This window comes from Bombus huntii, chromosome 8 (assembly GCF_024542735.1).
Source record: "Bombus huntii isolate Logan2020A chromosome 8, iyBomHunt1.1, whole genome shotgun sequence".
NCBI lineage: Eukaryota > Metazoa > Arthropoda > Insecta > Hymenoptera > Apidae > Bombus > Bombus huntii.
In genome coordinates, this window is record NC_066245.1 from 11,513,761 (window position 1) to 11,528,649 (window position 14,889).

The window sequence follows — 14,889 nt, forward strand, 5'->3', positions numbered from 1 at the left end:
ACGATATCCACACCAATCGCAGGGAACAATTTTCTAGGAAAATTGCTACCTTAATTTCTCACAGATTTATATCCAATATGATCAATCACAGTTAAATCAACGTATCTCATGATTTACAAACCCGTATTCGTTCTCGCGTAATTTATGGACGAAGACAACGAACACCATTGGCAGTGGCGCGGAATCGAGCCCAAGCGAAACTGTACGGAGGGCGTCGGCGCGAAAACGCGTTCCGCATAGCCGTGGGAAATTATAAATGAGCGAATAAATCAATCTAATCGATTCAACGAGGCTAGCGCGTACAATATAAATTACAAGTGGTCGCATCGGCGCGCAGGTTTCGCGAAATCAGCCTGGTACACGATGGAAAACCGCGCGCAAGCGGCCACCTGGCGTATTTGTCCCTCGCAGGATTGTTTGCGTTATTCGCTGGTTTGTTCGCGCTCGCGAAGGTATTTGCAAACAAAAAAGCAAATGTACCACGGGGGGAGCGCGGTTAATTGCCCGGCCAGCTTCGGCAAATACGTTCTATTGACGAGCGTAAATACACAGGGAAATTTTACTCTCAAAACCGGCCTCTGATGGTGGGATGCTGTCCGTCATCGGCAAACATTACAAGTAAAAGTGAAAAGTGAAAGGTATCGAGCGGATGCCGCTTGTTTACCGAAATTTTCCCGACGACTGTTTACCACAGCCTCTCACATTACCGGAGAAATTCGCAAAGAGGAAACTAGTCTGCACATTAGACTGTCAGTTAACTCGTTCGCAGCTATTAAAATGAAATAGCTACTTCTCTTTAGAAATTGCGTATTTTATTTCGTTGGGAACGAGCCGGAGAATTCGAGTAACGATTGAATAATAATTTAACACACTGCCGATTGATTTCCTTGTGTTTATGACGAAGCACGAAAAAAGGAAAAATGTAACATTTATCAACAAACTGACCACTTACGCCTTTTATTAATTTCTTCATTTCACTGTACACATACGCCATTAATATGCATTTTGGAAATGCGTATCAATGAATTACAAGTGATTTAATTCCATAAGCTCGTTAATCGCGATAAGATGACGTAAATAGTAGTAAATTCTAAGATAAATTTAGGAAACGATGTTCGTAACATGATCGCTTTTCTGTAATTTTCACCTCATGAAATTGATCAACGTGGCTTCTAAATAGGAAAGAAACATTTGAATTAAAAGCACAAAATATACTGACAGTTTAAAGCAACATATTCTGTATGTATCCTATAAATTATACCTCGACTTCTTAAGAAAGTATTAAAAAGTTTAGAATATTTGAATCTTGAACTAAAAGTATCACTTTCTACCGCTGAGAAAAGCTTAAGACATATCGTACATACCATAAATAATCGTCGTCACACGCGTCTTCGCAATTATCCTGACATTAATCTGCGATAAAGCTAACTCGCCGACACGAAACAAAGACTCCCACTGCATTCCAAAATATCACTTTCAAAAGACCCGTTCCATTCGCACCTCGTAAATCGCCGGCGGCAGTGATTCCGTTCGAACAATGCCATCCTCCCTTTAGCAGCACGAACGATCCGCGCAATCTCGTATCGCGCGCAGCAAGCTCGAAAGCTCCGGGATCCCCCGGTGCGTTAAGTATTCCATAAAATTCCCAGTTCACAGCCGCGTTCGCACCTACGCGCGCCTCGCAACAAAATTCCTCGAGGACTTAAAGAACAGAGTAACCTACGGCGTGGTAGATAACGCCGCATTGTTGCTGCACTCGCAGCACGTGTAAACAATAAAGCGGATGCTCTCTACCTTGGCCACGGATGTGAGTAAGTTTTAACGCGACCTCGCGATGCAGTTGGGTCACAGTCGTCGACGCACGCACGTGGCTTGAACATCGTCGGGATTAATGCTATAAGGGTCAATGGAGTGAAACTTGAATAGGAAAAATTCATTTCGTGTATTAATATATACTTAATACACGAAAATATACTTTTTATACGTTCGTCCCTTTGAGAATGTTCTTTTTTTTTTATTATTTAACTTGTACTTTACAATTTATCCAGCTGGACATTTGCTAAACTTTCTAATTTAATTGCTAAATAACATGTGGATGGCTACCCCCAGCGGGTACCATCTCCGAGTTTGACTATTTTATTTCTTTTTAGTCTTCTTTCTATGGGAGACCTTTCAGAATGTGGCTAGATATTTAGCTTAATTAGAAAAGATTTAAAAAAAGGGACGTACAGCATGTAACAAATTATTGTATTGGTTATTTTCTAACATAGCAGATATTTTGTTTCTACTGCTGCTACTAAATTAAAAATATTCAGAATTCAGAGAACTGTATACTATAAGTGTTAGACTTAATTTCGCAGATTACACCTGAAAGCTAGTCACACTAAAATCAGCAGGCTTATCGTCAAAAATCTTTAACAACCAAACACTTTTAAACCACTACTCGTGCATTCAATTCTCCGCGTTCAAACTTCCCTAACCTGCCCCATACCACGAGGCTTTGTTATCTTACGCAACTCATTCCGTCCCGACAGTATCGCGTTAATTCGAGGTACCGACAGCACGAGTACCGACTGCAACCTTCGAAGCAATCTACGTTGAAACCCGTGATAATGGAAACGAAGAGCGTAGAAACAGCTGCGAATTCGAGATCGGACAGCCGCGGTACGGCGTCCAAGTCACGCGTGGCGGGTTCAAACGCGAGTGTTTAGAACGGATATCAAGGTAACGACGAGGAGGATGCGGTGGTGCACACGAGTTCTTAGAAGAGAAAGAGACGGAGGCGGCGGCACTCGCGGTAATCGCAATGATTACAAGTGCCCCAGGGTGGCTGGTATATGTAAGAACCGTGTACACGTTCCTCGCGAGCACCGTATATAGGCCGGTTTACAGCCTGGCTGCACTCTGGCTACGGAAGACCTCTGTGGTCCGTTTAACGCAGCAAAAATTCTGCTAAATGTTGAAGAAATTACGAGGCGGCTCTGTCGAGGCGATGCTTATCTGCGTAATATCTCGTGATCGACGCTCTGGCCACGCGTCCCTTGTTCGGGGAAGCGTCGTCCTCACGGAACCTCTCATTGCGACCGATGAACGCCAGCCGAGAATATAGGGACGCGACCGAGAGATGGTGGCTCGATACGCGGCTAATGTAGGGATACCGCTGACGCTTTAACTCGCGATAGAGCAATTTCGCGTTCGTCACGGGTCTTTACCGACGCCCCGCGTTATCCAATTTCCCGTGAACGTTAGAATTACGAAGGTTCAGTCGTCGATCGCGAGTCCCGGCCCGTTTTCGAGCGGCCCGCGAGCGTCGCACGCGCTTTCGGATTTAGTCGAAACGTTTCTGCGTACTCAACGTGCCAGTTTCGCCATTCGATTCGGAATTCAAGGAATCTTGTAATTATGGATTGTCGAGTTCTTGATGTCGCGAGTGGTCGGTTCGACGCCTGATTTTTGGTGATGTTAACTGAGAGCGGAGGTGACATCGAGGTCGGCCATCGGACCGATGACTTGGAGACTGTGGCAGAGCTTCGTTAAGGATTCTGTCGAAGGTTTCGTGAAGAGTGACAGCGTCATGTGGGAAAATGAAAATACAAGTTTGGGGTAGATACTCTGATGGAAGGTTATCGTACACGTGGAGTTCTAAGAATCAGTTGAACAAGTTTGTAGAGATAAAGATTCTTTTGATTTTCATTTATCAGACACTTACAAAATTATTGTATAATGTACTTTACGGTTTATACTACAATAACGCGATCGTAACTGAAGGACTTTGAAAGATGTTATTCGACCTTTATTTTCGAAAAATCGCATATGTCGCAACGACGATGTTTTCTTTCCGCATGTACCTCGCTTTTGAATGCCATTGTGCAACAGACCGTGGTGCATCGTGAAAGTCGTGAAAAGCTCTGTCACAGACGCATCTCGGGACATCGTTGCCGCACAATGCCACTTTTATAACGACGTTTCCGCGTCGGAAAAAAATCCAATCGGCTCGATAATGCAAATACTCGAGCCGGCTTTACTACGGCCGCCTATCGACTCCGCCGATCGTCCGTCTTTCATACCCACGGACAAGTGAACTTTTCTTTATCGGGTCGGACGATCATCGTTCAACGATTGGGTAAGGATAGTCACGCGGCCACTTCCTTTTGAGTGCTTATCTCTCGATTAACCGTCCATTCGTTCAGAAACGATGATTCGCGATCGACAAACATCCGCCAACGTTAAACAATGGAGAAAAGTACTAAGCGAACCAACGTTAATCATGGGAAAAAAAGAATAAAAAATCTAACAAACGAAACAAAAAAGAACGAAAAGAAGAATGAAAAAGTGAACGTGAAAAAATAACCGATCAGAAAAAATCGTCGCTTTTTTACAGAGAAAAAATAGAATTAGTACTTCGATGACTCCGTATCTATTCCAATTTAGCTACGGTTCACTGGTTCGAACAAATTCTCTGCGAGGAACAACACCGCCAACGATACAATCGGTGCGCACAGTGCATCGACAATGAGAACATAGGCTACGATCTGGCGGTGCGTGAGAAAAGGCCCACTGTCGCCCATAAACTTACCATCCCTCGTGCCAAATTTATTAGGAGGCCATTGTGACCATGCCAGAGGTGTGCATACGCGCACCAGGTGCATCGACCCACTTCGCTGACACGTGCTCCGATTCACACATCAAACACTCCGCCAAGGAAGGGCCGTTTCCGAACAGTTTCAGAGATCATTATTTTTTTTTTCTCGTTGTACATCGTGGAGACACGTTTCGAAGTTCCAACGCCGACATCCGTTTCTCGCGACCTCGTCTACATTGTCGCACGGTAGCTCGTGCTTGGATTTCTCTTATGGGAATGACCAGAGGTGCAACCGCGTTCGCGAACACCATAACAGCAAGGCAGCTTTCTCTCGACTATTGCCTGCGGGAAAGGTCGGCACTCGTTCAATGCTCTGTCGACTTTTCTTAGCAACGAGTCTGGAGCTCGGACTTTTGGAAGTAATAAAAATTTATAACGCTAATGATATGTTCTCTGGTGGAATAGAAATGCCGTTTCTGAAGTTTCTGTCGATTTTGGTTGATGTTCGCATTTGTTCTCTGACACCTTTAAATGTACAAAGATCTTATCGTGTAATTACGATTAGAATTGCAGTGTTCGAAATAAATCGTAGCGGCACATGAGTCTAGAAAGCAAAGCAGTATAGCGAAGAATATAGGGAATTATCACAGCGAGTCATACGAACTACAGTTACAACCGACCTACACTATCTCTGTACTTGTACTTGAAGTAATTTTAATATAATTGACTATTACAAAATTCTACTCGTCTCGTTAATAACTAACACGTGTAATACCCACCTCAAAATAATGATCGATAGGCAGAGCAGACTGTCAACCCTATCTAAATTTAGCCGTCTAATTCTTTCTATCATCAAAAATATTCCAAGATATTAAATAACACTTAACTATTCGGATGACAGACAGCTCTTTGAAACAAAAGCAGCCGACGACATCGGTTTGAGAATTAATCTTTCATTAATTCATCTTTCATCTTTCATTAAAACGCGCTCTAGAAAGCAGTCCAGCGAACGAAACTCCGCCCACGAGCGAAAAAGGGACACCGAACAAGCTGTATGTTGCCAGAGATCACGCGTCAGAATTATTTAACCTACTCCCTTACAAAAGACCACCCATCCGCGGTGAGCAACGAAGCTGCATTATGCGTGTTTCACGGTGCATTATAACATTACCTTAATACTCCACGATAAGCCACTAATCTTTTACAACAGAGGTCCCATTTGGGCGAAGCGGTTCGTAATCTGTCAAGGGGGTGGCCATTAGGTAGCGAAGGAAAAAAAAATGTCCAACTACCCCGTGAAGGTACGATATATCATTCACCGCTCCAACTCACCTTCACCCTTCCATCGTCCCTGCTGTAGAATTTTCTATTCGATTTTCCCCCTTGCCACTCTTCTGTAACCGTCTCACCCCCGTGTCTATCACTCGACATAGACGCGATACATTGACAGGCATTAGTAGAAATGTAATCTTACTTAAGCATATGCCAGCATGACTGATTGGATGGTTGACAGCTCGGATAAATAATAGCACGACTAGAGTCCCTTTCGTTTTCATTCTACGTGTGTCGCCGATTTTCCCCTCTTAGACAGACTCCTCTCTCTTTCTCTCTCTCTGTATCTCTGTCTCTCTCGTATTACGTATGTTCTACGCGCTTGTGGGAATTACAAGAAAAAAATCACATATGGGTACTAGTGAAAAGATAAAGGGGGAGCATGCTGGTAGGTTGATTGCGTCAATAGTCATCGATCTGGCCACTAAGTCCTCGGCTAAATTCAAGTACACGCACGAAATACGGTCGTCCGCTGTTCTAGGACTTCCTTTTCAGTGCACCGTGTACTTTCGCGCCGTGTTGACCGATGGCACGTGTTCGTATCGATCGCGCACCACGCTCCCCTAATTCAGCGTACAAAATGCGTATCGAGTGTCGCGTAACAGCCACCGTATGGGGCCAGGGAACTCTAAGTAAATTTCTCGGTAATTTCGTTAGACGTGATTTCGTTGGCTACCAGCGACCTGCCGTTCCACAGCTTTCTGAATTATACATTTTCCTCGTCCCGCTTTTATAAAGTTGTTAGAATTCGGGGCTTGTGAGAGTAACCAGTGTCTCATAGGAATTATACCAACTAACTAGACTGTGCAAGCCTAAAATTGTTAGTTTGCTTTTCTTCTTACAAAATATAGGTTTCTTCTTCAATTTTGTATTCCGATAGATCTTCTACAAATTATGAGAAACTTAGGAGACTTATTCGTATTCATAGGATATCGACTATCTATTAAGCTTTCAAGATTTTCAAATTTCCCGCGGCTTTTAATATTTTCAAATCGTATCAGAACCGAAGGTTCAACATTTACAAAGATTTTCAATACTTTCAGATCGAACCTCCTTTAAATTGAGATTCAAACACCTGTCATTAAATATAGACAACGCAGACAACACAATGGATGAATAAATATGAAATAACATTGCCCCGTCCTGAAACAACAAACGACGAAACGCAGGTAAAAGAAAGAACTTGAGGATTCCTTGAGCCGAACAAAGTACACTAAAGACAACGACGTTTCAGCGACGCATTATTCTACGATGGCTATTACGCTGTCCAAGCAGCGAGCGATGTAGCAGCTTCAATTGCCGAAAGGAACGCGCGACCGCATCGCAACAGGAGGAGGAACAGGCAGGAGAACGTAATTGAATCCCAGAGCTCGAACGTGGAAGCGCGGTAGCTTACAAACAGCGATTACGTAAAGCTGCCATTGTGAGGCTTACTGCCGCTTTATCGTGTACACCGTCTCAAAACTACGTTATTTGATCGATCGTCAGACATTTTGATACATTGTAGCGAAACCCGTACATGGTTGATACGTGTGTCGAGTATTAACATACGTTATCGTGACCAATATTCGCAACTACTGTTCATATTTCTTGCGTACGGCGAAAGAAGCGGGAAAACTTGGAAAAATCTCGCGTTTAATCCGATATACCTTCCCGCGAATGGATTACCATAAGCCAGAAGAGTAGCTGTTTAACCGTATCTTACGACTTTACTCTCGTATTAATTATAAGAGACGCTGAATATGGAACTGGAGACGGAGTGTTATTAGCTGTGCGCTCGGAGCCATAAGTAAGCAAGTCGACGCGTTTATTTCCCCTTGTAAATTATACCCACGCGGTGAAAACTGCAATTATTTCTTCGATCTCCTGTGTGTTGCTCGCGATGAGAATAACGAAAAGGAAAAAGAAGAGGAAAAAGAATCACCCGAGGCGACACCGGTTCTTTCTTCCCATTCGCCAATCCCCCTGTTGTTTCACGATCCTTTCTTTTTCCTATTCTTTGACAATTTGTTTACGCGAAAAATGTCCGAAGTTGCCTGATTCGATGGGGCAGGTTTGCGCTTCCTCGTTAAGACGGCCAAGGATCAAATTGCACAGGGGGGGAAAAATGAAATCTGGGAAACCGTTTGGTAACACGAGGCGAAACACATGTTGCGTCTCGTGTCGCCGCACTACGCCACCTACAGACTTTCTCCTTTAGCACCGCCATTCTCATTTTTCCGCTATTAGATATTTTTCTCATCCAGTGGAGGCTACACACGGTACGCGTTCACAAGCACGTAGACTCGCGCCAGGGGCTAGTTCGAAGTTTCCTTCTCACCGTTCTCTCCCATCGCTACATTTGACGCTTTTACGCGTTTCTCGTTGGTGGCTGCTCGGTTTTTTTTTTTATAACACAGGGGTCGCGTCTGGAGTAAAAACCGTTTGCACTGACAGTTTCTCGAGAACGGGTATTAGCATCTTTGTGTCGCTGTCAGTTCCTCGATCGTTTTTGCTTTCGCGTACGTCCGACGCACGAAAACTTCCCAACATCCTGTTTTTCTTGCAACGTTTCAACTCGCTTATCGCCTGCTTCGTCACTGTCGATAAAACATCTCGACGTCTTGCCATCAAGGGACGAAGAATTAATCGGTGTTGATAACAAAGCCTTTTAAATCAACTTTTCACTAACTCGTGGTATTCCAATTGAAAGACGCTATCGTTCTTCGTGCCTTACCCTTCGTACCAACCTTGACGAAGGATTGACAGAAAATGTACGACCCGAGGAAATCCGAAAAATCGTTTCTCTTTATCTCGTTCCAAGAAATACCTACTCCTATAAACAACTTCCCTAAAATAACATTCACAGCCTTCCTCGGCGAAGTTCCTTCGAGTCGAGACGGGAATGGGAATGCGAAGAATGCATGGTGTAGCGTGCTCGAAACGAAACTTCGTGCACGCGAGATATATTCGCGTCAAGTAGACCAGTGTTCGAACGTGTCGCGGATTCGCGAGAATTTCTCTTGTGACCTGGTTGGTCGACGATCGTTTCCCGATAGCAACGCATCGACAAGGAAGCGTAGGGTCCTCCATTGTCTCCGGCTGTTCGAGGCGTGCAGAATCTGTGCCAGGAGTGCATGCTATGCGCGCATTGTGCCAAATGACGTCACCCTTGCGAAACTCGTTTGCGCAGACAATCGTTCGCCCTGTACATGCTACCATCGGACAATGACATTCGATCGGCAGCGTCTAGTCAGTCGATCGCTGCCCACCTAGCGCCCAAGAATGCTAAACACACCTAGCCGAGTTTCCGCGAGGGACGCGCATATGATCAATGAGTCACGGCGTAGCTGTCGAAGCGTATTAATAGGCTGGTTCGACGCTGGTTGAGCGGAGAATGAGGAAAGGAAAGAGTGACACAGAAGCTTTCACTTCGAACTCGTTGGATCGGATAGACCACGTTAGTCTATTTCGTAAAAAGGTGCAAAAGAAAAGTTCCTTGCGGCTAAAAGTATCGTCCGTTGGGTCTTAATTGATAGTTATGTAGGCAATCCGGTTTGTTTATGCTATGATTGAGTGAAATTGAGATGAATAAAATTAACGTAATAAAGATTCATTAACTTTCGAAGCTAATTTTTATCTTTCCCGAAGAGTTTTGTAAACGTTTGATTAAAAAATCGATCCTGTAATATAGCAGAGGCGTTCAAAAATATTCACAATTTTTTCAAATTATTTTCGGACCTATATGCTTGCAATGTTTATTATTTTGACTAATTATCGCTTGTTGTTATTATCGTTTGGTAATTCTTATTTATACATACCCTGAGTAGAGCTCAGAGATTGGTATTTTTGTTAATATGTGATGATAGGTGTAAACGTCGATACACTTGGAACTCCGTGTCGAACATACACTAAGCTTTCGCTTCTTCGGGAGTTTAAGCGCTCTTACGATCGGCCAATTAGACCGACAAGGAAAAAGGACTCGCCCGTGATAACTCATGGTCCTTTTACAGAAGCGATGTACTCGCGAAGGGCGGAGTATTATGTTTCTGAACCGTCGAACGCATTGAGATTTATTACCGACGGGCCTGGTGAAAGTCGGCGTATCGCGTGTCATAAGCGCGGGAGGATCTGGCTGTTGTAATGGGATCAAATCCTCGACCACGCTCTCGCAGGTATACGTACGTTCGATTTCAATGATATACCTCGTTCGTCTTCGTTACGCCTCTCGATTTGGCATTTTCTAGTTGCTGGAACACACGTATCGTAAAGTGAAGGGTTGAGATAGTGTTCCGTGATATATAGAGTTTAAATAGAATTCGTTGCCGGCTCATAGATAGAAGTCAATAGGAGACATACGAGTATAAATGACATAGGTGAGGTAGAATTTCATTCGATTTCTAGTTGTAAGAAAAGTCTGTAGAATAAAATTTAGTATTCTGGTACATAATGGCACCGAAGTTTCTATTTAATTTCCAACATACTCTCTCCACACACGCATCACAGAGTATCTATCGAGACACGTTTGTACTATTCTTTACTCGCCAATCTTCAACTTTCGAACGATCAGACCGTACATTTCATCTTCACGTCCCAATCAAACGTATATACTTGGAAACGGCTGGCGAGAACGTTTTGACATCTCACGCTCCATCGATCGAGGACAGGAGCAAGGTAGCCTCGTCTGGAGTAGCTAGGAAAGCTATTGGCTGTTTCACCGACAGTATTCTTCAAAACGAGGCAGGAACTGTGACGCGGACCAAAATGGATAGGACGTTTGAAGTGGCCTGAGAAGTTATACTAGAAGCGAGAAAGCATCATCGGGCCATCGTGTTCTTGTCTGTCGCGAGGAGAGACGGAGAGAGCCACGGTACGGCAGTCGAGCAAAGGCGAACTAACAGCTGTCAAAGCGTTCGTGGTCTCGTTCTAGTCGACCCTTCTCTACGACCGTCCTCTGCCCGTGATGTTGTGGTTGCTAATGTACTCGGTCCACGATGTATACAGTCGTCGGGCGACAAGCGCCACGACAAGAAGAAAGAGCCACGCTTCGACTGGGAACACAATGTGTGTTTGCCTTCCTATTTAGAAGCTACGCACTCGAACAGAGACGCGACAATGCGCCCATCGGATGAGTCACACAACAAAATCGAACAACGATGGCAAGCGATCGTTGGATTCCGTGTGATAAAATTCAATGCAGGAAGAAATGTAATCTAGGTTGACTTTGTGACACGAGATTTAGAGCAAAAACCTGGCGTTTTTTGTTGTAGAATCGATGTGTAGATGATATGACGTAACAAGTTTTAGATAACGAAATGTTCAAAAGGTTAGTCTGTCGTTAACAACGAGCAATCTCGACTGCAGTCGATTCTTTTTCAAAAGAATTTTCTTGATTCTTCGACGCTTGGCTCCGATGCTATGCTTCGTGACTGCAATCAAAGGTTGGATGGTCGTGTCGGTAGTCTTCCGTCTCGCTAGTCGAAGATCTTCCGTCAGGAAGGCTGTTTCCGATTCAAAGTAAACGGTCGGCGCGCGGTAATCCTTCGTGGTTCCGTGGTCGAGCGGTCGTAGCGACTGCCGCCGGAGCCACGGTAATTTAAACTGCGGTCAAGGCGCCGTGTAAACGGCGAATGAAAACGTTGGCCCTCTCCTGGGCTAGATTCTACGTCCTCGTTCAGCTTACTCTGGAAATTGTGGTCTAATTCGTCTTGATGGAAAACGTTAGAAACCCATACAAAGCTTGGTAGGTTAAACGTTACGCTTGCAAACCAAATTGGAGACGAAGGATAGAACTTGAGGTATGTCTCGCGATGATTCTCAACGTGGAAAGAAATCTGTACGAAATCGTGAAATAGAGGAAGCTTGGCAGTTAAAATGAAAACGATGGAGAACGATCGAAATGTCTCGGTAAACAAGCAATGTAGCTTTGATTTCGAGTCGAAGAATCTAACCGTTGACACTCGACGATGGTGGCGCCTAATGGCTTGTCTGGCGCTAAAAATATATACCGCTTTGAATTTCCCATCTAGCCACGGCTGGATACAGTGCACAGGAAAAAGGAAGAAAAGGAATGGGATCAGGGAGATGCGGGGGAGATGTGACTCTGCCACTGTTACTCCACTTTCGACCGGTGAAAATAACTCGACCGGTGCTTCGCGGTACCGTGTCATTTCTTCGTCTTCCTTTGTCGTTGGCGCACGCTTCCACCGTTTCCCGCGAAACGCGACTGCGTCGTCGAGAGAAGAGAGGCAAAAATTGCAAAAGCCAGCCTCTCGCATAGATCTCGTGAGTACGTGGGCGCAGATGGAAACGCGACATATAGGCTTTTTAGACCGTCGGTCTTTGTCACGGCTAGCACTTTTTGCCCTCACTGAACGAAACATCGTTCAATGACCGAGCAATTTCACGTGACATACGTTATTGCGTGAACTCGCGTGATTAACGTTGGATTTTGTCGTATTATCGAGGACAGATGACACCCTTTTAGATAACACAAGATGTAATTTCTTAGGAATAGCACTTTACGCGTAATTTGCATTCATAGGCGAAATATTTCACGAACCGATCTTCAGCCTATGGAAGAACTTGCAATGGAAGGAATTCGCGTGCTAATAAAAGGACACGCGATATTTCATCCGTAGATTTGCATTGCGTATCGTCGCTTGATTAATAGATTTGGAAAAGCTCAAATATAGACGTATAAATGTAATTTTTTCTCATTCACGGATACTAAATTTAAGAAGGCGATTACACATAATAATCGTTAATAAATGTACAAAGGCAGAGGGCTGAAATTTCGTGGTTAAGCAATCTCGTGGTCGATAATCGGTTCTGTACACTCCGCAACGAGCTACACCGCGTTTCCAAAGAAAAGCTGATTGCTCGTAAGACAAAGCGTTATCGAGTTTAATCTTCCAATGATCACCGCGTGGTAATCGTGTTTGCCAACGCGCGCCATAAGAAACAGCGCAGCGACGCGTTAATTAGAAACCCAACAAAAAGGAAGAGGCATAGTTTACCCGTGCTCGACCCACGTTCACAACGTGGACACGACGCCTCGCAATCTCGTCGTGTGTGCACACGAGGGGGCCCGAAAATACCCTCGCATCAAGCAAGGCAGGCGATCGCTCTTGTTCACGTCACGTCGTTTGTCATTCGTTCGCTGGAACAAGGCGGCCAAAGGGCGGTAACCGGCAAGACTCATTCTAATCTGTTGGTTTGCCACCGAGTAATTTTCTTCGTTCCATCGTAGAATGCCGCATCACCGTCTCCCCTTTTCTGCCTTTTCTTCATTTTTCCATCGCGTTTATTATTACCGCGCTTTCGAATGGTTGCACGAATCACGATTATTATCGTCGGTACGGCAATCACGCGGTGGCGCATGTGCAACCAGTCTCTGTCGTCGAATTTCTTCAAACCAACCACCAATCAACCTGTTCTTTTCTCGCTTCTTTTGCGCTCGAATATTGGATAAAAATCGAATATCGAATATCAGAGAAAAGAAAAAAGGAAAAAAAAGAGAAGAAAATCACGTTATGAAATTCGGGTGAAGCCTGACACCGTGGTTGGCTGATTACTTATAAGCGCTTGTAATACAGTGGTGCTTCCCAGGCAATAACGAACGCGTCGTTACCTCGATCGATAATATACACGGATAATGGGGGCAGATCGTTGCGAAACACCGATTACCGGCAGCCTGGATGCATTTAGCGTCCTTGTCGATAATCGACGAATCGTGGATAATGTCAAAAGAAGCTAATCTCAATAAGCAGGTTCGACGAAGACTATGAGAAAATTCTTAGGCCGCTTGTGTATGCATGATACGATACGATGCGGGCGCTCGTTGGAAAGACGAGGCGCTACTCGATCACCTTGCGCGAATTCTCGCATTATTTTCTCACGAGCCTTGAATCTGCTTCCACGCGAATACGTTACCGCGCGCATAGTAATTGCGGCAATTTATTGCCGCAAAATGTCCAGTTTTTGTGCTGACACGAGATCCGCTCAGTCACACACGTGATCAACGCGGCCGCGGAAAAGTGAGCAGAAAAACGTTACTCCCTAACAGGTTTACGTTTATCTAAAGGGATCTCGTCCGACTTTATTCGGCTGAAATCACTGTTGCGTGCTTGTTTGATCAGTTATTACAGTGTCAATGATGTTCATCACATGGAAGGTGAATTAAATTGATAAAAAAAAAAAAAAAAAGACTGAAACAATGTATATTTTTCAAATGACGGTCGAAAGATTCTCTTCGTTTCCTTTCAACTAGAAATTCTTGTTTTATCGTTCCGGGCGAAACGTCATCAACGGACGTCAGCCTTTTTCGAAAATAGAATCCAATCTATAGGATATATTGACACAAATAATAGAACAGCAGAACTATTCGTTCACAATTCTTTGTTTATTCAAACAGATCTCTCAGGGATTAATTCCAACGGAATCACTATTATTTTTATCACGATATTCTGAACAAATTCATCAAAAGATACACTAAAGGAGCTTTCTTTAAATTGAAATTGCAATAAAAGTTTCCTCTGCCACTCTCTTTATTCTCTGTTCGACCGAACAGTTTTCTTTTATCGTCTGCAAATAAAACGTCATCGATTGATACCAATTGCCGTCGAAAGTCATGTATTTCGAAAAAATAATACAATCCATAGGATTTATTCTACACTGGCAATAGAGCAATTTCTTTGGCAAAAAGCGTATATATAGCGCCTTCGTATCGAGATGAAGCAAGCCAGGCGCCTTTCGCATTCGCGATATTCGAATCAACTGGCTGGCAATCTTTGTATTAAATCTTTCGCGTCTGGATCCGGTATCGCGCGATCTGGCGATCCATTTCAATTTTCTTGCCCTGCCTCTACGAGCGTCCAATGGGGGGGAAAAAAAGATCGGAACGAAACACGACCCGCGGTCCCATGGAATCCCGATAACACGGCCGGCGCTTGGCAAACCATACGTGGAAAACTATAAACCGGGTAAAAACAACA

The 14,889-nt window shown here is 44.2% G+C and overlaps 1 long non-coding RNA gene across 2 annotated transcripts; it reads left to right on the top strand.

Moving 5' to 3' along the window:
* The first annotated feature begins 6,391 nt into the window (after window positions 1–6,391).
* LOC126868668 (uncharacterized) lies at window positions 6,392–10,272 on the top strand. Of its 2 annotated transcripts, none has more exons than XR_007690683.1 (3): window positions 6,392–6,734; window positions 6,958–7,083; window positions 7,149–10,272. It is a non-coding gene; the product is annotated as an uncharacterized LOC126868668 (long non-coding RNA). The 2 variants fall into 2 exon arrangements; XR_007690682.1 differs by having other exon boundaries at window positions 6,392–6,558.
* Window positions 10,273–14,889: the final 4,617 nt, after the last annotated feature.